Source organism: Talpa occidentalis, unplaced genomic scaffold, assembly GCF_014898055.3.
Source record: "Talpa occidentalis isolate TD23 unplaced genomic scaffold, MPIMG_talOcc4v2.1 talOcc4.8, whole genome shotgun sequence".
Taxonomy (NCBI): domain Eukaryota; kingdom Metazoa; phylum Chordata; class Mammalia; order Eulipotyphla; family Talpidae; genus Talpa; species Talpa occidentalis.
The window spans coordinates 77622249-77647769 of record NW_023605194.1 but is presented as its reverse complement, the minus strand read 5'-3'; the positions used below and the strand labels follow the sequence as shown (position 1 = coordinate 77647769).

The following is a 25521-nucleotide window of genomic DNA, read 5'->3' as shown; positions in this document are numbered from 1 at the left end:
AAGGAAGACCAGAGTCTACAAATTCAAAAAACTCAGAGCTCCTGGTATCGGTAATGAGAAACACAACATAATGAGAATAATTACTTCAGCTTAATAAAGAACATCTACAAAATCCTATGAATAAGATGATACTTAACGGTGAAAGAATGCATTCTCCATACAACTGAAACTAAAGTAAAGACACCCACTTGTAATACTATTATTGAACATAGTATTAGAGTCTAGTCATAGCTTAGGACAAAAAAATCACAAAAAGTATACAGAGAAGAGCCTCCCCTGGTGGTGCAGCAGTTGAGCACTGGGCTGAGAAGCTGCCCGCAGCCTCTGCAGCACCAGTTCGATCCCTGGCCGCCAGCGAGGGTCCCACATGGTGCGCAGACCTCTCCTGCCGCGCCCGCTGCTCCCCTTAACAGTGTATTTCGTCGGTCTGCCTGTTGTGTTCCCCGCTCTGGCTCTGGTGAATTCTCTCACCCTCCCGTGCTTCTGACTGTAGCCAGTGCTTGTATAAATAAATAAATCTTTAAAAAAAAAAAGTGTTCAGAGAAGAAAGGAATAAACAAAACTATAACTATCCCATTCAGATAACATGATTGTCTATATAGACAATCCCAACAAATCTACCCCAAAAAGGCCTGCTAGAACTAATAAGTGAGTTCAATATGATCACAGGGTAAAGATCAATATACAAAAACCAACCACATTTCTACATACTAGCAATGAACATGTGGCAAATGAAATTTAAAACAACAGAACACATTTACAATCACTCCAAAGAAGTGGCAAATGAAATTTAAAACAACACAACACATTTACAATCACTCCATAGCATGGACATGACCTGATGCTGAAAATTATAAAATGCTGATGACATGAATCAAAGAGAATCTAAATAAAAAAAGAGATGTACTATATTCCCTGACTGGGACACTAACTGTTTTTGGATTTCCCCTGTTTTACTTGTATTTATTTGTATGTGTGTGTATTTATTGATAGTTGCTTACAATGTTATCTCATGTGTATCTCTCGTGTATCTACCACCACAGTACAAATGCCAACTCCACAGTACAAATAGGGACTCCATGAAACTTAAGGAAAAAAAAGATACAGAATAGTTTCATCACCACAGGGGTCTTTCATTTTGCTCTTTGTAACAATATCCACCCACCTCCCCCTTGTACCTAACTCCTTGCAACCTGTTCTCCACTTCTATAGTTTTGGCATTTCAAAGATATCCTATCAATGGAATGCTATAGCAAGTAATCTTTTGGGATTGACTTTTTTCCCCCTTAGCATAAATCCCTGGACAGTCATCCAAGCGGTTACATGTATCCAATGTTTTTTCATTTTTATTACTAATACTCCATGGTGTATATGTACAGTCATATGTTGCTTAAAGACAGGGTAGTTCTGAGAAATGTGTTGTCAGGTGATTTTGTCATTTGGGAACAACATTGGGAACATATAATTACACAGGCCAAATGGAATCGCCTAGAACACACCTAGGCTACAAGGGGTAGCCTATTGGAGTCACCATTATATATGATCTAGTGGTTGAACTCTAGTCTTTGTACCTAGCATGACTATACTGCAGTTTGTTGAATCATTCATTAATAGGAGGATATCTGTTCTCCAGTTCTGATACTGTTCAATGATACCATGGAGGAAACTGGGTAAAGGGTACTCAGGATCTTTCTGTGTTATTATTCATCACTACATGTTAACCTATAACTATCTCAATTAAAATTTCAATGAAAAATCAATAGCTTATGAATTTCTTCATTATTTCAAAAGGCACTAAAATGAGAGAAAAAAACATTCGTTATTGCAGCAGTGTAGCTCTATTTTTCTAATGGCATGGGGCCTACATGGAAAAGTGAAAATCCCATTGAAGGACTTAAAACAAAATCTGAACAAATGGGAAGAGTTACCATGTTCTTGAATGAAAGACATATTTAAAATGACAAATCCCTCAAGTTAAAATGCAAATAGTGCAATTTTAATTGAAATTCTAACCAGGGTATTTTTTTTAAATGGAAACCAGAGGATATTAGATCAAAATATCTTATAGTTCATATGAAAAAGTCAAAATAAAAAGCACATAAAAAACTAAGAATAGTAGGAGAGAAATGCCTCATGAGATACTGGAATGCAACCACAAGGCCACTGTGATCAAACCTCTGTGGCATTGCTCTGGGACTAGATAATGAGGTCAGTAGAACTCATCAGATTCCAGAAATAGACCTGGAGGCACTTGCAACCTCACTGGAAGACAAAAGCGACACTTCCATTTGAAGGAAAAGACTAGTTTATGACCATGTGGTGCTGGCATAGCTTGTTATTCCATCTGGAAAAAAATACAGTCATACTATATAAATTATAAAACAATAAAAATCTTATAAGAACAGCTTGGCGACAACATATGAACAGAGTGAAAGACCTTCTCAACTAAGAAAATCCAGATGCTAGTTTTCAAAAAGACATACTTGGCAACATAAAAAACCTTTGAATGGTAAATTATACCTAATATAAATTCAAGAAATGAATGATGGGAATAGAGTAGGCAAACATTTTCATAATGCTTATAGACGAAAAATGTCTATAACATACAAAAAATTTTACCGATTAAAGAACTCCCTCCCGCCCCACCTTCCACAATCCCGAAATAGGCAGAGTATGTTCCATTCAAAGATGCCAAGACTCAATAGTAGTCAGGAAAATGTAAAGTAAAATGGCAAAATACTCTAACTCATTGTCAAAAGTTAAAAAGGATAAAATGGATTTCTGGCTGGGATTAGGGGAAAGAATTACTCTCATACATTTTGGTGGAAATTAGTCTTTTGGAAAGGAATCTGGCAATAATCTTTTTAATCTATTAAAATTAAAACTACAAATCTTCATCCTGCAACCCTGGGAATCTAGTTCCTAGAAATGAAAGTCCTGACAACATGAGTGTGACGATACTCATTATAGCATTTTTCGTAGAGGAAAAAGGTAGACAGGAGATAGATGGTCTCTGAGAGGAGCATGGGTGAGTATATTATATTGCTTCTGCACTATGAAATATTATGTAGTCATGAAGAAAAATCCACAGCATTCTCATAGTCAACATAAAAAAATTAATGAGGTATTATCACAGAAGAAGACTAAGTTATAAGAGCAAAATATAAGCAAATAATGATTTTTATACACATGTATATGCATTGTGTTGTTGATACAAGGTCCCTGGAGAGTAGGGGTAGGGCAAGGGAGGAGGACTATGGGGGGAAAGAAGGAGAGGATGCAGATTAAGTAATTAATTAATTAATTAAAAATGGAAAGACTAAGCAAAAAACTAGCAAGTGTGGAATGAATTCTTCTATATGAAATAATTGTATGCATGTATCTGTGCATGGGGTAGGGGAGGGGAAGAGAAAGTGAAAAAGAAATTATATATAAAGAAATTAGAAAATATAATTTATAGATATGTGTCTATTAATTTACAGAGAAGACTATGATGAACTGTTAAATAAAACAAGTAAATTGGAATGCATAGGCTGAGAATATGTCAAAGAAAATTGAGACTCAGTAATGAATCTTTGAAAACCTAGAACTGTCTAAATATGATTGGATTCTATGATAACAGATAAATCCCTGACATATATGACTATATACTTGTTAACAAAATATTGACACCAGTTATAGCTCAGAGGCATGGCAGTGAATGACATTAAAGCAGACGGGGAAGAGGACATAATTAGTTTTGTCTTTTATATAAGTTTGTACCAGGTTATTTCATTGTTATTACAAGCATGGGCTATTTCTGTAATTGTTCAAAAAAATCGAACAAAGGATTCTTTCTAAAAGACCTAAACCCCAAGTTTTTTCAGATGATACCTCAAAGATATGCCAAAACCTGCATGAGAAGCATATACCAAAGAGGAAGATGCTACTTATTCATTTTGGAAACAGTGCACCGACTTTATTGGTTTAAGATGGATTTATTTTAAGGAACATGATGTAGAAGAGAAAATAATATCCAAATACAAATACATGTTATTTATGTAAACTAATTTGGAAAGAACACTAGATAGCAATTTATAGAAAATGAAACCTCGCTAAGATTCCTAATAGCAAGCAGGGGAGAAGTGGGCTGACTCAGTGGGTCTGGAGACATGATGCTGACAGGGAGACAAAACTGCAGTGGTTAAGTCAGGCACCACAGCCCAGGCAACAAGCCAAAGTTATCCTTTCAGGTGATTTGCAGAGGCTCGTGGGCAGACCGCTAGAGCCCAAGCAAACTGTTAATAAACAGAAAACTTGTGTTCCCTCTCCTCATGTCTCCCTCGTTCTCAGACTACCATTCTCCCTGTGACGGGAGATGGAATGACATTTTGTCATCTCAGATTTCCAGATAAAGCCTCAAAGCTGTGGCTAGTGAGTGGCTAGTAGGTGTCAAATGCTCCTGTATGTAACAGAGAGACAGACGCACACATGCAGTTCTCTACTAAGAGATGAACAAATTGACCCTTGGATCTTTAATACCATCCCCCACTTGCAAACCTTATGAGAAAAGGTGAGTCATTAATGAGATTCTGGGTAGTAACAGAATTCCTGTGAATAGGAAGTCTTGGAACATGCTTCCCCGCCATCTCCAAACCACGAGAAGGGGTGCTAACTGACCCACTTGCAGACACTCGGGTCGTCTGCAAGAGTGGAAGCTGCACCCTCATTTGCCAATAGTCAGCCCTCTCACCCATTTCTAGAGGAAGGGTGTGCAGCGTCTCCTATGGACCAAATGGACACCCTGGTGAGCAGCAGAGAAAGGACTGCCGGGAAAGAACCCCATTGAAGAGAGCCTCTGCCTATGTGAGAAGAGCCCAACAGAAAGAGGCTGTGGGTGATCCCCCAGAGGATGGAGCTGGGGAGCCCCAGAACAGTGCCATGTCAGGCCATAAAGTGGGGCTTCCAAAGACCTTGCCAACATGAAAGGAGCCAGCCTTGGATGCCTGCCATGCATCAGGTAGCAAAAAAGAATGACAAACATCCCCAGATGTGCCTCCTTTTCTCTAATCCCTTCTCCCCCCACATCCCTGTTCTCTAACCCTGAAGAGGCCAAGAACAGTGGTGCAAAGATGTAGTAGAACAAGGATAGGCCAGACCCTCATCCAGTGCCAGTTATCAGACTGTGTGTCTGGCCTGTGCTGAGGATAAAAAGGAGAAATGGGGAGAGGGAGTGGAATGTTTATTTAGATTTAGTAGAAGTCCTGGATGTGCCCTGAAAATTAAGAACGCTGCTTAAAACGTTTGTTGAAGAGTGGAGAAGAGAAATCTTATTTCAAGAATGTTTTAAAAATGTGGTGGTAGGTAAAATTGCAATCATCCAAGTTCAGACCATTCCATAGTCAGGTGATAACTATAAAACCCTATTTCCGTAGCAGGCATTCAAAGCCCTCTACCACCTTGCTCTTATATACTCCACAAGATTATTTAATTCCTCTGTTCCAACCAACATTGCTAATGGCTTCCCACATCCACACCATTTCCTCCCTTTTGTTGGGATCCCTCCCCCACTTCCTTCCATTTGTCTATGTGCCAATGTCCTTGAAGTTTCCCCCACATGGCCCACCTCCTCCACAAGGTCTACCTCACCAGCCCAGAGTCTTAATATTATCGCTCCTTCCTTTGAGTTCCACATTGCCCATTGACATTAATGTAAAATGTTTTGTCCCCAATTTTCTTCTGCAATTTGTTTTCTTAAATTTTATATTATTATTTTTTTATTTTTTACATCATTGTTCATTTTTAAACTATTTGCTTCCCCCCACCCCCTCAGGTGTCGTCCCCATAGAGTTTCCTTCATCAATGCACCCGTGCACCATCATCTCAGTCCTCTGTGCTCCTCCCTCCCTCCGATTCCTCTCCCTCCTCCTCCCCTGCAGGATGTCTCTGATTTATAATGGTCTGTTTTTGCTTTTTTGTGTTTTGTACTGTTATTATTTTTTTTACACTGATGTCTTATTTGGTTCCCCTATATTCCTGCTACACGTGAAACCATCCGATATTTTTCTTTTTCCTTCTGGCTTATTTTACTGAGCATAATTCCTTCTAGTTCCATCCACATTGCTGCAAATGGCATGAGTTTACCTTTTTTGATTGCTGAATAATATTCCATTGTGTGTATATGCCACATCTTCTTGATCCAGTCATTTATTTTTGGGCATCTGGGCCACACAACCCAATTTGAAAAATGTAACCTAGCCTTGGTACTTTGTTTTTATTTACTTTCATATTTATGCCCTACATTTCATTATAAGCTCCCTGAGGGCAATGTCTCATTCATTCATTCATTGTCTCCTTGTATCTCCAGACTTAGCATGTATTGATTTCTAGACAATGCTTATTGGTGGTGTTTATATTGAGATGCATGTCCACTTCCTCATAGGTGGTCCCTTCTCACCTACTGGGGATCTCTCTCAGAGTACTTAATGCCCTTTCCAGCTCTAGATTATTCTAGCACACACCAGAAAACAAGAACCAGTCATTTCACAGCCACTTTAAAAGACTGGAATGACTGTACTGTATTTCCAATAGAGGAATTTCCAAATAAATGCATAAAACATTTCAAAACAGGCAAACCAGGGAATAGGAAAGAAGCTACCAACTTAATCCATGAGGCAGAGCAGAGCCCAGGAAGCCCAGTGAATATGGAATCAAAGCCATGGACTCACTTCCTGTTTTTGCCAGTGATCTGTGGATCAGATTAAGAACACTGGCACTCAGACAAGTGGAAGGGAGTGGGGGAAGGAATCGCACAGGTTTCTGAAATGGTTTTGTGCCACTTTATTTTTGAAATGGGAACAACAATTATTTTCCTCCGCATAATCAGTAAACATATTAGTAAAATCAAATAAGATGATGTGGGTTGTGTTGCTCTATAAATCTAATTATATGTCATTAGTCCTCTGCAAGATCATTTCTGGAGAGATACAAAAATAACTGATTTAAGAGGATACTAGCTGCTCAAAGAGACTTTCTCTTTCATACTGTTGTCAATTTAGAAATCAAGATTTCAGTCCTTTAGGAGTAAAAATAGTGGGCCCTGAATCAGTTATGATTCATTGCTAAACAATGTAAAGAAAGCTTTAACTCAAAGGTTCCTCATTCTCTAAAGATTGAGAAATTGTATCCTGACCTCTGTCTTCTAACTTTTTCCATTAGTGACAAGGAGGAATCTTCTGGGACAGATTATAGCGCAGGGTAGTTTAAGTACGAGACCAGTATTTACTCCCAAAAGAAAAATAGCCATGATTTATCTTGAGAAATGACCATGGTATAGGAAAAAAAAAAAAAAAAGGAAAAGATGATGACATTATAATCACCATGCTGTACTCCCATGACTTACTAATTTTATATCTGGATGTTTGTAACTTTTGCCCTTCTTAACCCATTTTGCCCAGCCACATCCCCAACCCTGACAACCACCAATCTTTACTCTGTATCTATGAGTGTGTATTTTTTGTTTTTGCTTTGGTTTTGTTGGTTTATTTAGATTCTACATATAAGTAAGATGAAAAGTGTCTTTTTCTCTTTGACTTTTTTTCATTAGCATAATGCTTTAAGGTCCACCCATGTTCCATGGTCCTACAAATGGCATGATTTTCTTCTTTTTTATGGTTTAAAAATAGCCCATTGTAGATATTATCTCAACTTCATTATCCATTTATCCAACGATGGACATTTAGGCTGTTTCCAGGTCCTACCTATTGTAAATAATGTTGCAATGATTGTGTGGATCATATGTAGCTTTTCAAATTAGTTTTGAAAACTAATTTTCTTCAGTTAAACATCCAAAAGTGGAACTGCTAGACCATAGGGTAGTTCTATTTTTAATGTTTTGAGATCCCTTCATACTGCTTTCATAGAGGGACTATGGGGAGAAGGGGACAAGGAAGCCCTAGGAAGGGGGGAGTTTATGACCAGGGACACCTTAGAGATCAGAACAGTGAAGCTCTGTATTCTTCTGAATGGAGTTGAAGAAAGTGGGTCAGGGACACAGTGCATGTTTTTCTACCCTCTGACCCTATATGGTTTGGATTTATCACTGGGGTCTTTGTGTAAAGAGCTATTGAAGTGATCTCCAGAGTCCTGTGTTTGTTTACTTCAGGAACAATTTTCCAAAACTGAATATGGAGTAAGGGAGAGCTACCTTCCTTTCTCCTTAGTTACCAGCTGCAGAGGTATATTTACGATGAAGATAATGAAGCTGCAATTCTCCAGACATGCCTTTGCATGAGCTTTTCCCAAGGCCTTGGTGAGGCAAACATGTACTTGGCCAAATGCTCTTGCAAAATTTGAATAAGCAAGATATTTTTGTATTATTTTTCTGAGAACTTTCCCCAATCATCATCTTATAAAATAATAGATGTTTCAAGCTATGTAACACCTGAGTTTCACTCTTTCTCTTGTCCCCAAATCAACACTTTTAAATACCTCCAATATGGACTATACAACTGTGAGGAAATAACTCAGCTGAAGAAATAATAATGTTAATCTCTTTAAAAAAAATGTCCCTTTTTGAGTGAATGGTTTACAGTTGCCTTTCATTGGAACAAAAAGGAAAAATGAAACACCTGCTTATCATACAGGCCAACTGACTTAGTGGCACCCTCTTCTATCCAATCTCCCTGAAACACCCTCTTTCTCACTCCACCCTTCCAACTGTTTATTAAGTCTGTAGATTCTAGGGCCTTCCAGATGGCGCAAGTTCTTAAGCACAGAACTATGAAGCTATTCGCAGCCTCTGCATCATGAGTTCCATTCCCGGCCAGCCAAGGAGCAACATACGGCACAGCACACCTCTCCTACCCCACCCGCTGCTCCCCTCAGCAGTGTATTTCAGTAGATCTGCCAGTTCTGCTCTCCACCCTCTCTGGTGAGTCCTCTTACCCCAATACCTCTGGCTTAAACCCCAGTTCTTGTATGCATAAATAAATAAATCTTTAAAAAAATTCTATCCATTCTACCATAGAAATATGCTTCAGCTACTCTGTGTCCATAAGACTAGTTAACAGTCACATCCAATGTGAGTGTGATTATCTGTCCCTGGGCTACTACCCTGGCCTCAGTCTGTATCATCTTGCATTCGGAATCAGTATCTTGGAACTCCATTCTCTAATATGATCTCTAGCTCTAATACGACCTTTCCAATGAAATGTCTGGTTGTAATATTCTTCTTGAAAATATGTTCAATGGCTAGTTTTACCCATAGGCCAACTTCATTGATTACTCTAACAAAGGGATTTTGCTTTGGCTCAGATCAGGATTTTCCAAGTGTATGTGGAGGACATTAGAGGTTTGAGCTAGTTGTCACCTGGATGAATTATTTCATTTTAATGTGTGTCCAGAAAATAAAACTAGTACATCAAAACCATGATTGGCTATTATTGCTTACACTGAGTCCAAAGCAGAAGCACCATGGTAACTTGCCTATCACATATCAAAATTATAGACCTGGCCCCCAGGTACCAAGTGTTAAAGCTTTTATACCAGAGGAAAATGAATGTTCTCACAGCTTTATACACACAGATGCACTTACCACAACTCCTCTGCAAGACATGCATGACAACCTAAGAGAGGTACAGATTGAAGCTGCTCAAATTGTCTGTAACTTTAAGAGATAATGGCTAAGAATTGTCTAATATCTAATAATGAAAGATAAGAATCCTCAGATTTGGGTATCACAGGCGTGCTAAGAATGCTTAATAAAAACCCACAGGGACACATGGTAGTGTAATTGCAGCACATCACAGACAGAGAAGAGATGTTCAGAGCAATCAGTGAAAAAAAATTATACACAAGGATGACAATTATACTCACAGCAAACTTCTCAATGGTAACAATACAAGTCACGGTGAAGTAGACCCATGTTATCAAGCTGTTGGGAAAAAACAGTCAATCAAAAAGTCTATATACAGGTAACTATTATTATAGCTTGAGTATGAAATAAATCATTTTGTTCCAAACAAAAATGGAGAAAGTTTACAATCTGAAAATCTCACTGAAAAATCTATTATTAAGGGATCAAGCCAAAGAAAAAGAATCCCAGAAAGATGTATGATACAAGAAGAAATAGTGAGCAAAGACATTAGTAACTAAGTAGATAAGTCTAAACAAAGTTGTTTTATAAAAACAACAGCAATAATAATAATAATACAAAGCTATGATAATTAAGATTATGGTTATTATAATTAATTTTGTTTCAGTGATAAGAAAATAGATCAATAACATCAAGTAGTGTTGCAAAGCAGAACCATTCATACATGGAAATTGCATAGAACATCACCAGTCAGTGGGGAAAGGACAAACGATTCAATAATTGATGATGGAAAAACTGATTAATCTTCTGGGAAAAAAATCACATACCTATCTCACACAACCCATAAGGGAAGTTTTAAGTAGAATGAAGACAATTCAAAAGCAAAGTGGGCAAAGGATCTTATAAGGAAGGCATAGGAAAAATTGAATTAACTTGAAACAAAAATCTTCAACCTCACCTGCAATCAGAGAACTATAAATTACAAGCAGAACAAGCTAGCATTTCCATATATCTGATCAGAAAAAAATGTGAAAGTCTCCTGGTGCCAAGTGCTGGTCTGGAAGTGGAACCGGAGAAACTCGTAGTGGGAGTGTAAGTTGGCACACTTTTGAGTACAATTTAAAAATACATATTTAGGTTAAGATGTACATTTTAGGGCATCCCTGGTGGTGCAGGCATTTGAGTGCCGTGCTGTGAAGCTGTCCGCAGCCTCTGCAGTGCTGGTTTGATCCCAGCCAGTAGGCGAGGGTCCCACATGGCACTGCAGACCTCTCCTGTCATGCCCGCTGCTCCCCTCAGCAGTGTATTTCGTCAGTCTGCCTGTTCTGTTCCCCACTCTGTCTCTGGTGAATCCTCTCACCCTCCCGCGCATCTGGCCTATACCCTGGTTCTTGGATAAATAAGTAAATAAATCTTTTTTGAAAAAGAATATAAAAAAAATAAATAAGATATACATTTTATAACCCTCAGCAATTCTCACACAGGTGCCTAAGAAAACAGATGCAAGAACGTTCATTCTAACACCATGTCCAAGAACAAACAACTAGAAGCCACCTAAATAGCCACTAAAAGTAAAATGTATAAATCAGGGTATATTTATATAAAAGAATGCCATACCTCAAATAGAATGAATGAACTTGAACTCCTTGTGTCAACATGGATGACTCGACATTGATTTAAAGATGGCATGCAGTCATTAGTATAAAATCTAAAACAGACATTAGAACTGTGTTTTGTTTACTACATATTCATAGGTAGTAATATAGGTTATAGGTTATCAAAGATGTGAGGGCAAAACATTCAACGTAAAATAGTGCAGTCACGGGAGGCAGAGCAAGAGAAATAGGATGGGATAGGAGGGGGTATACAGAAGACTAACTGCATCTGCAATATTTTATTTTTTGAAAGTTAAAGCAAATATTTCAGAAAATTCAGATTTGACAAAGATCAGTGGTCAGTATCTTCTATTATTTTCTGTAACTTTCAGTAAGCCTGAAATATTTTTAAATTAAAAAAAAATTGAAACATAGTCAAAACAATCCTGCCTGATTTATATCTTCAATTAATTACATTAGGTGCTTACTAAGTAACTACATATTGCATGTTAGAAATATCATTCTAACATTTTGAGCTTGAGTAAAGATATATGAGACATTGATTTAACAACAGCATTTTCTACTTACTTTATACACCAAATGATTTCAAAATCAAGCAGTGCTTTCTGAAATCATTTGCTGGGGTTAAACAGTGAAGACAGAGCAGTATTTCATGACAATGAGGGGATGATAAAGGAAAAAGTGAACAGGGCAGGGGGGTGAAGGGGTGAAGCATAGGGCAGAGAGAGGAGTATGGCTAAGGAATCAGGAGAAGACAGGGACCAACAATAAAGAGAGTACATTGAAAAATAATTGAATGGGGGAATTTTTACGTAATTATAGAAACTATTTTAAAAGGTGATTTTAGGTCCAAATGTGATTTAATTTATCTTAGTCCATAGGACTTTATGGTTGTTAATATCTCCTCCAACACCCTTATTTCAAATTGAGGAAAACTGAGTCCCAGCTAAGTATGTTGCCCAATGGTTAAATGGAGAACTCACTCCCCCTGAGAACACAGGTGCACATGTGTCCTCACTTCACTGCATTCTCTGACATGTCCCTGGAAGGGTGCTGGGTGGTGTGGGTGTGAGAAGGAGGTACTGGCAGGGAAAACTAAAAAAAAAAAATGGGGCAGCAGAATGACATAGAGACTATGGCTGACCTTTCATGTCTGGTGTACCTCTTGTGCTTTTAAACCTTTTTTTTTTTTTTTAAAGGCTCATGGAAAAAACTTCTGTTTTAAGTATTTTAATAGACAAATGCTCTGGGGAATTAAAAATGGGGAATTGGGTATGAAAAATGTTGAGAACTGTTATGCTAATCCACTCTTTTTTTTCATAATAAATTTTATTTTTATATTCCCCATACAATTGCAACCCCCCCCATTCTGACACCAATCCCTCCCCTCCCGCCCCCCACCCCCCAAAAAGTGTCTCTGGTTCATAGTTTTTTGTTGATTTTGATTTTCACTTTCTTATAGTTATTCATTTTCCTGGTCCCTTATTTAAGTTTTCTAGATTCCTGCTATGAGTGAGACCATCCGGTATTTTTCTTTTTCTTTTTGGCTTATTTCACTGAGCATGATCCCTTCCAGTGCCATCCATGTTGCTGCAAATTGCACGTGTTTATCTTTTTTGAATGCTGAGTAATATTCCATGGTATATATGTACCACATCTTCTTGATCCAGTCATCTATTTTTGGGCATTTGGGCTGTTTCCAAAGCTTAGTTATTGTAAACAGTGCTGCTATAAACATAGGTGTGCAGGTGCTCTTTGGAATTGATGTTTCTGTGTCCTTTGGGTAAATACCTAGGAGTGGAATTGCTGGATCATATGGAAGCTCTATGTTTAGTAGGTCAAGAAATCTCCACACAGCTCTCCATAGTGGTTGGACCAGTTTGCACTCCCACCAACAGTGCAGAAGAGTTCCTTTTTCTCCACACCCTCGCCAACATTTGTTGTTGCTAGATTTTTTAATATGTGCCATTCTCACTGGTGTAAGATGGTATCTCATGGTAGTTTTGATTTGCATTTCCCTGATTACAAGTGATGTTGAACATTTTTTCATATGCCTGTTGGCCATTTGCATTTCCTCTTCAGAGAAGTTTCTTTTTAGCTCTTCTGCCCATTTTTTGACTGGGTTATTTTCTTTGTTGTTGTTGAGTCTCATCAGCTCTTTGCAGATTTTTGTGATCAGTCCTTTATCATTAGTGTTGGATGCAAAAATGTTCTCCCAGTCAGTGGTGTTTCTCTTTGTTTTTGTTATTGTCTCTTTTGCTGTGCAGAAGCTCTTTAATTTGATGTAGTCCCAGCAGTTTATCTTTGCCTTCACTATCACTGCTTTGGGTGATGTGTCTGTAAAGATGTCTTTGATGTGCAAATCCCGTAGTGTTTCGCCTATATTTCCTTCTATATATTTTATGGTTTCAGGTCTTATGTCTAGTTCTTTAATCCATTTTGAGTTGATTTTTATGTATGGTGTGAGGTAATGGTCAAGCTTCATTCTTTTGCATGTAGCAACCCAGTTTTCCCAGCACCATTTATTGAACAAACTTTCTTTGCTCCAATGCATAGTCTTTGCTCCTTTGTCAAAGATTAGTTGACCATAAATCTGTGGGTTTATTTCTGGATTTTCTATTCGATTCCATTGGTCTGTATGTCTGTTCTTGTTCCAATACCATGCAGTTTTGATGATTATGGCTTTGTAGTATAGTTTGAAGTCTGGGAGTGTGATGCCTCCATTCCCTTCTTTCTTTTTCAGGAGAGCTTTGGCAATTCAGAGTTTTTTGTGATTCCATATGAATTTCATCAATAATTGTTCTATTTCTTTGAAGAATGACATTGAAATTTTGATTGGAATAGCATTGAATCTGTATATTGCTTTTGGTAGGATGGCCATTTTAATAATGTTTATTCTTCCAATCCATGAGCAGGGGATGTCTTTCCATTTCTTTGTGTCTTCTTCTATTTCTTTTAACAGTGTTTTATAGTTTTCTTTGTATAGGTCCTTTACCTCTTTTGTTAGATTTATTCCCAAATATTTGATTTTTTTTTTCGATAATAAAAGGGGTGGTTTTTTTGATTTCTTCTTCTTCAGATTTATTGTTTGTGTATAGGAAGGCTACTGACTTTTGCGTGTTGATTTTGTATCCTGCCACTTTACTGAATTGATTGATGAGTTGAATTAGTTTTTCTGTGGAGTTTTTGGGGTTCTCTATGTATATTATCATATCATCTGCAAATAGTGATAGTTTGACTTCTTCTTTTCCTATTTGGATTCCTTGGATGTCTTTCTCTTGTCTTATTGCTCTGGCTAGGACTTCCAGTATTATATTGAAAAGCAGTGGTGAGAGTGGGCATCCTTGTCTTGTTCCAGATCTTTTTTTTTTTTTAAGATTTATTTATTTATTTATACAAGCACTGGGTACAGTCAGAAGCACGGGAGGGTGAGAGAATTCACCAGAGCAGAGTGGGGAGCAGAACAGGTAGAAGGACCGAAGTACACTGCTGAGGGGAGCAGCGGGCGGCAGGAGAGGTCTGCGCGCCATGTGGGACCCTCCTCCGGTGGCCAGGGAGCAGCCGGGGATCGAACCGGCGTCGCAGAGGCCGCGGGCAGCTTCGCAACCCAGCGCTCAACCGCTGAGCCACCAGGGAGGCCCTTGTTCCAGATCTTAATGGAATTGCTTTCAGCTTTTCACCATTGAGAGAATGATACTGGCTGTTGGCTTCTCATAGATGGCCTTTATGATGTTGAGGTATGTTCCTTGTATCCCAAGAATTTCAAGGGCTTTTATCATGAATGGGTGTTGCACTTTGTTGAAAGCTTTCTCAGCATATTGATATTATCATATGGTTTTTATATTTCTTTTTGTTGATGTGTTGGATAACGTTGATTGATTTTCGGATGTTAAACCATCCTTGTGTCCCTGGAATATGCTAATCCACTCTTACACTATTTTTATTTCTCCTTTTCCAACAGAACATTCTCTGTAACATTCCTTAAAAGCCAGTAAAGAATCAAAGTAGTCTCTCTATTTAGGCCTTAACATAAGATTACCACCTGCAAAGAAGGAGCCGATCTGTACAGTATGATTACCGTGGTGTGTGTGTCCGTGTAAGTTTAATTTAAATAGTGAAACATGGTTTTAAATGGTTATTTGATATGCCTGTTCGCCATTTGCATTTCCTCTTCAGAGAAGTTTCTTTTTAGCTCTTCTGCCCATTTTTTGACTGGATTATTTTCTTTGTTGTTGTTGAGTCTCATCAGCTCTTTGTAGATTTTTGTGATCAGTCCTTTATCATTAGTGTTGTATGCAAAAATGTTCTCCCAGTCGGTGGGGCTTCTCTTTGTCTTTGTTATTGTCTCTTTTGCTGTGCAGAAGCTCTTTAATTTGATGTAGTCCCACTGTTTATCTTTGCCTTCACTATCACTGCTTTGGGTGATGTGTCTGTAAAGATATCTTTGATGTGCATATCATGTAGTATTTCGCCTATATTTCCTTCTATGTATTTTATGGTTTCAGGTCTTATGATGTTCAACATCACTTGTAATCAGGGAAATGCAAATCAAAACTACAATGAGATACCATCTTACACCAGTGAGAATGGCACATATTAAAAAAAAACTAGCAACAACAAATGGTGGCAAGGTTGTGGAGAAAAAGGAACTCTCCTGCACTATTGGTGGGAGTGCAAACCCCTTAAATTTAAATCTCCTAATGTAGAATTGAAGTGGCATTCAGTTTAGGAAAATCATTTTCACTCAGCATTGCTCAAGTTGATAAAATGCTGGAATACCAATTGTAATTCAAAAGACTATCTCGTGTTGCTTTAGACATTCCATGGAAATGGAAGAAAATGATGAAGAAGATAATGAAGCTTGCAAGCAGCTCAACCACTATGGAGAGCTGTGTGGAGATTTCTTGACCTACTAAACATAGAGCTTCCATATGATCCAGCAATTCCACTCCTAGGTATTTACCCAAAGGACACAGAAACATCAATTCCAAAGAGCACCTGCACCCCTATGTTTATAGCAGCACTATTTACAATAGCTAAGCTTTGGAAACAACCCAAATGCCCAAAAATAGATGACCGGATCAAGAAGATGTGGTACATACACACCATGGAATATTACTCAGCATTCAAAAAAGATAAACACATGCAATTTGCAGCAACATGGATGGAGCTGGAAGGGATCATGCTCAGCAAAATAAGCCAGAAAGAAAAAGAAAAATACCGGATGGTCTCACTCATAGCAGGAATCTAGAAAACTTAAATAAGGGACCAGGAAAAAGAATAAGTATAAGAAAGAAAATATCAAAATCAACAAACAACTATGAACCAGAGACACACTATGGGGAATGGGGGGCAGGGAAAGGAGGGCTTGAGGCAAAATAAGGGGGTGTAATCGTATGGGAAATATAAAAAATTTAAATAAAAAATACATTTGTTGAAAGAATTAAAAATGAAAAAATAATAAACTGCATATAATTTTGTAATCATAAAAAATAAATTTGTGATTAATTTACTTAAAAACAAACAAACAAACAAACAAATAAATAAATGGTTATTTGATTTTTCTAGTTAGAAGATAGTTCTGTGCTTTAAGACAGAATGTGAAATTCAAACAAGTCAAGGGAACCAGATTGGTTGTCTGTTGAGTCTGAAGTTTCTTAGTTGTGTTAAATTGTAAAAGCTCACCATTACCTAATCAAATACATGTGCCAATTGAATCTTTGGTCTATCAAAAGTCCAATGCGAAGAAAAGTGCCAGAACATTTTAGTGTTTCTTTCCATGCCTTTGAATTTTCCAAGCAAACTGCACTAACAACTCCAGCAACTTTAAGTTCTGTGGGTGACAGACCAGGGTATGGAGTGGCTGAAAGGATGCATGAATGCTTCTTTGTTTCTGCAAAGCTGTGTTCCAGCAAGGGCACTGTCTTGCCCAGCAATTGCCATTTAAGCCTCCCTTTGCTGAGATTTATAACTAGGCTGGAACACTTTATTAGTCATAGAACTTTGTATCAAGGACTTTTTTTTTTTAGAAATTGTGAAAACACACACCAAGTAAAACAAACCAAACATTTTATGCAGAACCTGATTTTCTCCTTTCATAAGTTGTGTTCTCACTTTTTTATATTTTAAGAAGTTTGGGGAAGGAATGCAATTAGGAAAGTGGATATTTCAATAAGACTTTTGGTCAAAAACCAATCACACACTTGGCTAGCATTTGTTACATGATTCAGTTTTGGTTCCATTTGTAATCTTGCAAGAACTAAGACATTTGCTTGGAAAAGGTGTGGCAATTTGTTTTCTCTTGGAGAATTTCCTCTTAAAAAAAAGTACCTGGGATCTTATTGAATCAGTTACAAACAACACGTTGTTGTAAAAACCATGTAATGTTGTTTAAAACAATAATTAATATATATTCCAAATATATCTTATATTAATAATGAATAATATATATACATAAGCATGTACATAATATATATTGTATATAATACATGAGTATGTTATGTATGCATAAATATAATTTTTAAAGTTCAATGAATTAAAGTTCAATTTTTTTTTAAGTTCCATGAAGATGTGAGTGTAAGCATCACCCAACTGACCGATTGAAGGTTTCTGAGGCCACTCGGCCCTTCTTTCTGTCGGGATGGGCTGCCCTCTTCATTATCTTCTTCATCATTTTCTTCCATTTCCATGGAATGTCTAAAGCAACACGAGATAGTCTTTTGAATTACAATTGGTATTCCAGCATTTTATCAACTTGAGCAATGCTGAGTGAAAATGATTTTCCTAAACTGAATGCCACTTCAACTCTACATTAGGAGATTTAAATTTAAGGCAGTAACATTTGTTAGAATTATTTGGGGCTGTCTGTTAGCCTGGTATGCAATTTATAGACTGAGCATTAGCTCAAACTTTTACTGGAATGAGTTATGTTTCAGAAACAATAGTTCTGTACAGAGTCCTGCTGTAATGAGTCCCTACTGTAACATGCAATATTTTGAGGTTTAATTGCTTTATCACATATTCACATATAATTATTCCATAAAATGACATTGCTTCCATCAGTTTGACGTATGTAATGGAAAACAGTTTATTGAAGGAAAGAAGTACCTCAACACACAAAACATACTATAATTGATGAATGCTAGAGAATATTTCCCAAGAGACCTATTTTTTAAAAGTAAAAGACATTACAAAAGCTTTATTTATTCAAAATTAAACAATGCTTCTTTCAATTATTTACACCTCTTAGCCCTTAATTTTCTCTCAGAATCTAAGAGTCAATCATTAAAATTTCATCCCAGTTTTCTTTTTTTTTTTTTTTTTTTTTTTTTTTTTATTTTATTTTTTTTTTTTTTTAAATATTAAATTTTATTTTTATATTCCCCCATACAATTGCAAACGCCCCATTCTGACCCCAATCCTTCCCCTCCCGCCCCCCACCCCCCAAAAAGTGTCTCTGGTTCATAGTTTTTTGTTGATTTTGATTTTCACTTTCTTATATTCATTTTCCTGGTCCCTTATTTAAGTTTTCTAGATTCCTGCTATGAGTGAGACCATCCGGTATTTTTCTTTTTCTTTTTGGCTTATTTCGCTGAGCATGATCCCTTCCAGTGCCATCCATGTTGCTGCAAATTGCATGTGTTTATCTTTTTTGAATGCTGAGTAATATTCCATGGTATATATGTACCACATCTTCTTGATCCAGTCATCTATTTTTGGGCATTTGGGTTGTTTCCAAAGCTTAGCTATTGTAAACAGTGCTGCTATAAACATAGGAGTGCAGGTGCTCTTTGGAATTGATGTTTCTGTGTCCTTTGGGTAAATACCTAGGAGTGGAATTGCTGGATCATATGGAAGCTCTATGTTTAGTAGGTCCAGAAATCTCCACACAGCTCTCCATAGTGGTTGGACCAGTTTGCACTCCCACCAACAGTGCACAAGAGTTCCTTTTTCTCCACATCCTCGCCAACATTTGTTGTTGCTAGTTTTTTTAATATGTGCCATTCTCACTGGTGTGAGATGGTATCTCATGGTAGTTTTGATTTGCATTTCCCTGATTACAAGTGATGTTGAACATTTTTTCATATGTCTGTTGGCCATTTGCATTTCCTCTTCAGAGAAGTTTCTTTTTAGCTCTTCTGCCCATTTTTTGACTGGGTTATTTTCTTTGTTGTTGTTGAGTCTCATCAGCTCTTTGCAGATTTTTGTGATCAGTCCTTTATCATTAGTGTTGGGTGCAAAAATGTTCTCCCAGTTGGTGGGGTTTCTCTTTGTTTTTGTTATTGTCTCTTTTGCTGTGCAGAAGCTCTTTAATTTGATGTAGTCCCAGCTGTTGATCTTTCTCTTCACTATCACTGCTTTGGGTGATGTGTCTGTAAAGATGTCTTTGATGTGCAAATCCCGTAGTGTTTCGCCTATATTTCCTTCTATGTATTTTATGGTTTCAGGTCTTATGTCTAGTTCTTTAATCCATTTTGAGTTGATTTTTGTGTATGGTGTGAGGTAGTGGTCAAGCTTCATTCTTTTGCATGTAGCGACCCAGTTTTCCCAGCACCATTTATTGAACAAACTTTCTTTGCTCCAATGCATAGTCTTTGCTCCTTTGTCAAAGATTAGTTGACCATAAATCTGTGGGTTTATTTCTGGATTTTCTATTCGATTCCATTGGTCTGTATGTCTGTTCTTGTTCCAATACCATGCAGTTTTGATGATTATGGCTTTGTAGTATAGTTTGAAGTCTGGGAGTGTGATGCCTCCATTTCCTTCTTTTTTTTTCAGTAGAGCTTTGGCTATTCGGGGTTTTTGGTGATTCCATATGAATTTCATCAATAATTGTTCTATTTCTTTGAAGAATGCCATTGAGATTTTGATTGGAATAGCATTGAATCTGTATATTGCTTTTGGTAGGATGGCCATTTTAATAATGTTTATTCTTCCAATCCATGAGCAGGGGATGTCTTTCCATTTCTTTGTGTCTTCTTCTATTTCTTTAACAGTGTTTTATAGTTTTCTTTGTATAGGTCCTTTACCTCTTTTGTTAGATTTATTCCCAAATATTTGATTTTTTTTGTTTCGATAATAAAAGGGTGGTTTTTTTGATTTCTTCTTCTTCAGATTTATTGTTTGTGTATAGGAAGGCTACTGACTTTTGCGTGTTGATTTTGTATCCTGCCACTTTACTGAATGATTGATGAGTTGAATTAGTTTTTCTGTGGAGTTTTTGGGGTTCTCTATGTATATTATCATATCATCTGCAAATAGTGATAGTTTGACTTCTTCTTTTCCTATTTGGATTCCTTGGATGTCTTTCTCTTGTCTTATTGCTCTGGCTAGGACTTCCAGTATTATATTGAAAAGCAGTGGTGAGAGTGGACATCCTTGTCTTGTTCCAGATCTTAATGGAATTGCTTTCAGCTTTTCACCATTGAGAATGATACTGGCTGTTGGCTTGTCATAGATGGCCTTTATGATGTTGAGGTATGTTCCTTGTATCCAAGAATTTCAAGGGCTTTTATCATGAATGGGTGTTGCACTTTGTCAAAAGCTTTCTCAGCATCTATTGATATTATCATATGGTTTTTATATTTCTTTTTGTTGATGTGTTGGATAACGTTGATTGATTTTCGGATGTTAAACCATCCTTGTGCCCCTGGAATGAATCCAACTTGGTCGTGGTGAATTATCTTATGGATACATTGTTGGATTCTGATAGCTAAAATTTTATTGAGGATTTTTGCATCAGTGTTCATTAGGGAGATTGGCCTATAGTTTTCCTTTTTTGTGTTGTCCTTATTCGGTTTTGGTATTAGTGTAATATTGGCTTCATAGAACGTGTTTGGTATTGTCCCTTCCTTCTCAATTTTTTGGAAGAGTTTGTGAAGGATAGGCACTAATTCGTCTCTGAATGTTTGGTAGAATTCATTTGTAAATCCATCAGGTCCTGGGCTTTTGTTTTTGGGGAGGTTTTTAATTACCATTTCAATTTCGCTGCTTGTAATTGGTCTGTTTAGGTGTTCTATTTCTTCTTTATCTAGCTTTGGGTGATTGTAGAGTTGTAGGAATTTGTCCATCTCCTCTAGATTGTTGAACTTGTTTCCATATAACTGTTCATAGTAGTTACTGATTATTCTTTTGATTTCTGCTGTGTCCGTTGTGATTTCTCCTCTTTCATTTATGATTCTGTGTATTTGTGCTTTCTCCCTTTTTCCTTTGTGAGCCTGGCTAGGGTTTGTCTATTTTATTTATTTTTCAAAGAACCAGCTCTTGGTTTCATTGATCTTTTGGATTGTTTTTTTAGTTTCAATTTCATTTATTTCTGCTTTGTTTTTATTATTTCTTTTCTTCTACTGGTTCTGGGGTTTTTTTGTTGTTCTTTTTCTAGATCTTTGAGCTTCGAGATTAGGTTGTTTCTTTGAGTTCTTTCTTGTTTTTTGATGTGAGCTTCTATTGCTATATATTTTCCTCTTATTACTGCTTTTGCTGCATCCCATACATTTAGGATATTGGTGTCCTCCTTGTCATTCAATTCAAAGAATTTTTTAATTTCTTCTTTGATCTCCTCGTTAGTCCAGTGTCTTCCAGTAGTGTGGCTTTTAATCTCCATGAGGTAGGATAGTTCCTTGCCTTCTTTTTATGATTTATTTCTAGTTTGATGCCTTCGTGGTCAGAAAAGATGGTTGGTATGATTTCAATCTTGGTGTATCTGTTGATGTTTGTCTTGTGCCCCAGTATGTGATCGATCCTGGAGAATGATCCATGTGCGCTTGAGAAAAATGTGTACTCCGTTTTTTTTGGGTTTAGTGTTCTATAGATGTCTGTTAAGCCCAAATGCTCTAGGTCCTTATTTAGAGCTTTAGTTTCTTTACTTATTTTTTGTCTTGTTGATCTATCCATTGTTGATAGTGGTGTGTTGAAGTCTCCCACTACATATGTGTTTTCTCTGATGTCTGTTTTCAGAGAGGACAACAGTTGTCTGATATATTTTGGTGCTCTTTCGTTTGGTGAGTATATGTTAATGAGTGTTATTTCTTCTTGAAGTATTGTCCCCTTAATCATAATGTAGTGACCATTGGGGTCTCTTTTTATTTTTTTGAGTTTGAAGTCTGTTTTATCTGATATAAGTATAGCTGTTCCTGCTTTCTTTTTTGGCCCATTTGCTTGCAGGATTGTTTTCCATCCTTTGACTTTGAGCCTATTTTATCTTTTGTAGCTAAATGTGTTTCCTGGAGACAGCAAAAGGTTGGGTTTTGTTTCTTAATCCAGGCTGCAACTCTGTGTCTTTTTATTGAAGAGTTTAGTCCATTTACATTTAGAGTTAATATTGATATGTTAGCATCTGTATTTGCCATTATGTTTGTCTTTCCTTTGATTTTATTTATTTATTCTTTTAATAACTTTTTTTTTTTTTGGTCTTCTTTCGTTGTTATTCGTCCCTCTGAGGTTCTGGCTTTAGGATTCCTTGTAGTATTTTTTGGAGTGGGGGTTTAGTCGCAATGAAATTCCGGAGTTTTTCTTTGTCTGGGAAGGTCCATATTCTTTCTTCATGGAGGAAAGAGAGCTTTGCGGGATAGAGTATTCTTGGTTGGCATCTGTTTTCTTGGAGTCTGTTGACTATGTCCCTCCACTCTCTCCTTGCCCGTAGTGTTTCTTCAGAGAAGTCTGATGTCAGCCTGATTGGTTTTCCTTTGAATGTTATCTGTTTCTTCCCTCTTGTCAGCTTCATTATTTTTTCCTTGTCCTGGATTCTTGGGAGCTTTACTATTATGTGTCTTGCTGTGTTTTTCCTTTCGTCGTGGAAGTTTGGTGTTCTTCTTGCTTCTTGTATATCAATTTTCAGCTCCTTCTTCTCATTTGGGAAGTTCTCTTCAATTATATCCATGAATATTTTCTCTGTTCCTACATCTCTCTCCTCTCCTTCTGGAATTCCTATAACTCTTATATTTCCTTTCCTCATGGAGTCAGATAGTTCCCGAAGTCTTTCTTCATTCTTTTTCCTTCGTACTTCTCTTTCCTTTTCTGTTTTGGTTCTTTTTATTTCTGTGTCTTCAAGATTACTTATTCGTTCTTCCATTTCATCTATTCTGCTTTCATTGCTTTTCCCAGAGTTCTTTAGTTCCTCCATTAATTCTTTGATCTCCTGCATTTCTCTTACTTCCCTCTTTAGGGACTCAATTTCCTTCTTCTGATCTATCACTTTTTTAATCATGGCAATTTTAAATTCTCTTTCTGGAAGGCTCAGAAGTTCTTCCAAGTTGCTGTCGTTGCAATCTGGGGAGTGGTTTTCTTTTTGTGGTGTGCTTCTTTCCTGAGGAGTTTTTAGGTTGCGTGTGGTTCTTCTACTCCCTACTGTCTGTTTTCTAATTTGTCGTATGCGTTGGGACACTGTGTTGCTCGGACTGACTGACATCTTGGGTGAACTTCTCCGCTCCCCTCTGGCTCTTCCAGGAGCCATCTCTGTCTTCTGGGGGAGCTTTCTGCTGGATTTTCATCCCAGTTTTCCTCTTCTATTGGCACAAGGAAAATAATGGATAACAGTGAAAATATCTTCCTCACTTTCAGCTTAATGATTACCATCTTTCCAATTTTATCTCCAAAAAGAAAAGTTAAGTCAGATTTCTATTTGTTAAATGATATATATTGAAAGGGGTTTTCTATTAAAAAACAGCTTTATTTGGCTAAATGACAGGAATAAATAAGCCATTTGAAAATCTAAGTTTTACACAAACCACAAACACATCTTCTGTCTCCACATGTGTTCTCCCCCTTGGATCACTTGCTCCAGGCATATCTGGCTGCCATGTTGTGAGGACACTCAAGCAGCCTATAGAGAGACCATGGTAAAGAACTGAGGCCAAGACGGTTCTATGTAGAATGGGCACTTCTGAAAGCATTTTCACCACATCAAATGAAATTTTTTTTTGAAAAATAGCACAGTATGGTTTAGTTAACTGTAAAATAGCTACTTCCCATAAACTCATGCCATTCGCAGCAACATGGATGGAGCTAGAAGGGATTATGCTCGGTGAAATAAGTCAGAGTAAAAAGAAAAATATTGGATGATTTCACGTATAGGAGGAATACAGGGGAACCAAATAAGATATCAGTGTAAAAAAATAATAACAGTACAAAACACAACAAAACAAAAACAGACAATCATAAATCAAAGACATCCTGCAGGGGAGGAGGCGGAAGAGGGATCAGAGGGAGGGAAGGAGGAACACAGGGGACTGAAGTGATGGTTCATAGGCGCATTGGTGAAAGAAACTCTATGGGGACTACACCTTGGGTGGGGGGGAGCTAACATTGTTTAAAAATGAATAAGGGTGTAAAAAATATAAATAAAAAATAGCTACTTCCCAAAGAATTCATTTAAAATCCTGTGGTGGCCACTCACAACAGGCACAAAATGAATGAACAGGCTGTTGGCAGATTAGGAGGAGGGTCTGTCACATATCAGTCTGCACCATGGAAGTGAATATTGTTTAACAGAAAAACATGTTATCACCAAACCTGTTTTCTTCTAATCAAAACTCCAGAGTGATTTATATAACACTTCCCTTTGCTATTTGTCTGTGAAGAAAAAAGGAGAGGGAGAGAGAGAATGGGAACGGGAAGAAGGATACAGACAGGAAGTTAGAGAGGTGAGGCTGAGGGAGAGTGTGTGCAAGAGGCTGGAGTAGAGGAATGACATAGGGAGGGGCATTTGCTACAGCTTCATTGATGGAGCAAACCACTAACCAGGTGCCACCTCGGGAAGTCTCTTCTGACCCCAACCCAGCTCAGTGTCATATTCTCTTTATTGATGCATAACAAACTGACCCTAAATATTTTACACAATTTCTGAGGGTTGGGAACTCAGGTGCAGTTTAGCTGAGTCCCCCATGAGATGTTGCCTGAGGGGCAGCTTGGCAGGGACTGCAGGCTGGGCTTCCAAGAGGGCTCACGTACACCTGGTAGGCAGGTCTTCACCAAGTGAGCCTCTCAGTGGGCTACTTGAGTGTCCCTACAACATGGCAGCAGGATTTACCCAGGGTAACGATCCAAGAGAGAGCAAGCAGGAAGCGGCAATGCCTTCTGTGCCCTAGTCTGCAATGACCCAGTTGTAGTAACGATGCCTTGTGCATTTTTCTTATTGTTTAGAATTCAGTCCCTTAGTCCAGTCCATATGGAAAGGAAGGGGAACGAGGCTCCGTCTTTGGAAGGAAATATCAAGAAAATTATGGACATATTTTAAACCACCATATTACTTACCTCCCTGGGCTGATAACAGGGTCCCATTCTCTTCTCTTGAGTGGATTGGTAGCAGATTACATTTACATCAACTGTCAATTC

At 37.6% G+C, this 25521-nt stretch overlaps 1 long non-coding RNA gene across 1 annotated transcript; it reads right to left on the bottom strand.

The window, feature by feature from the left end:
* Positions 1-9888: 9888 nt before the first annotated feature.
* Positions 9889-25514, bottom strand: LOC129145051 (uncharacterized). Its single transcript, XR_008550068.1, has 4 exons — positions 25441-25514; positions 17787-17886; positions 11192-11282; positions 9889-9913 (listed from the first exon to the last, which is right to left on the bottom strand). It is a non-coding gene; the product is annotated as an uncharacterized LOC129145051 (long non-coding RNA).
* Positions 25515-25521: the final 7 nt, after the last annotated feature.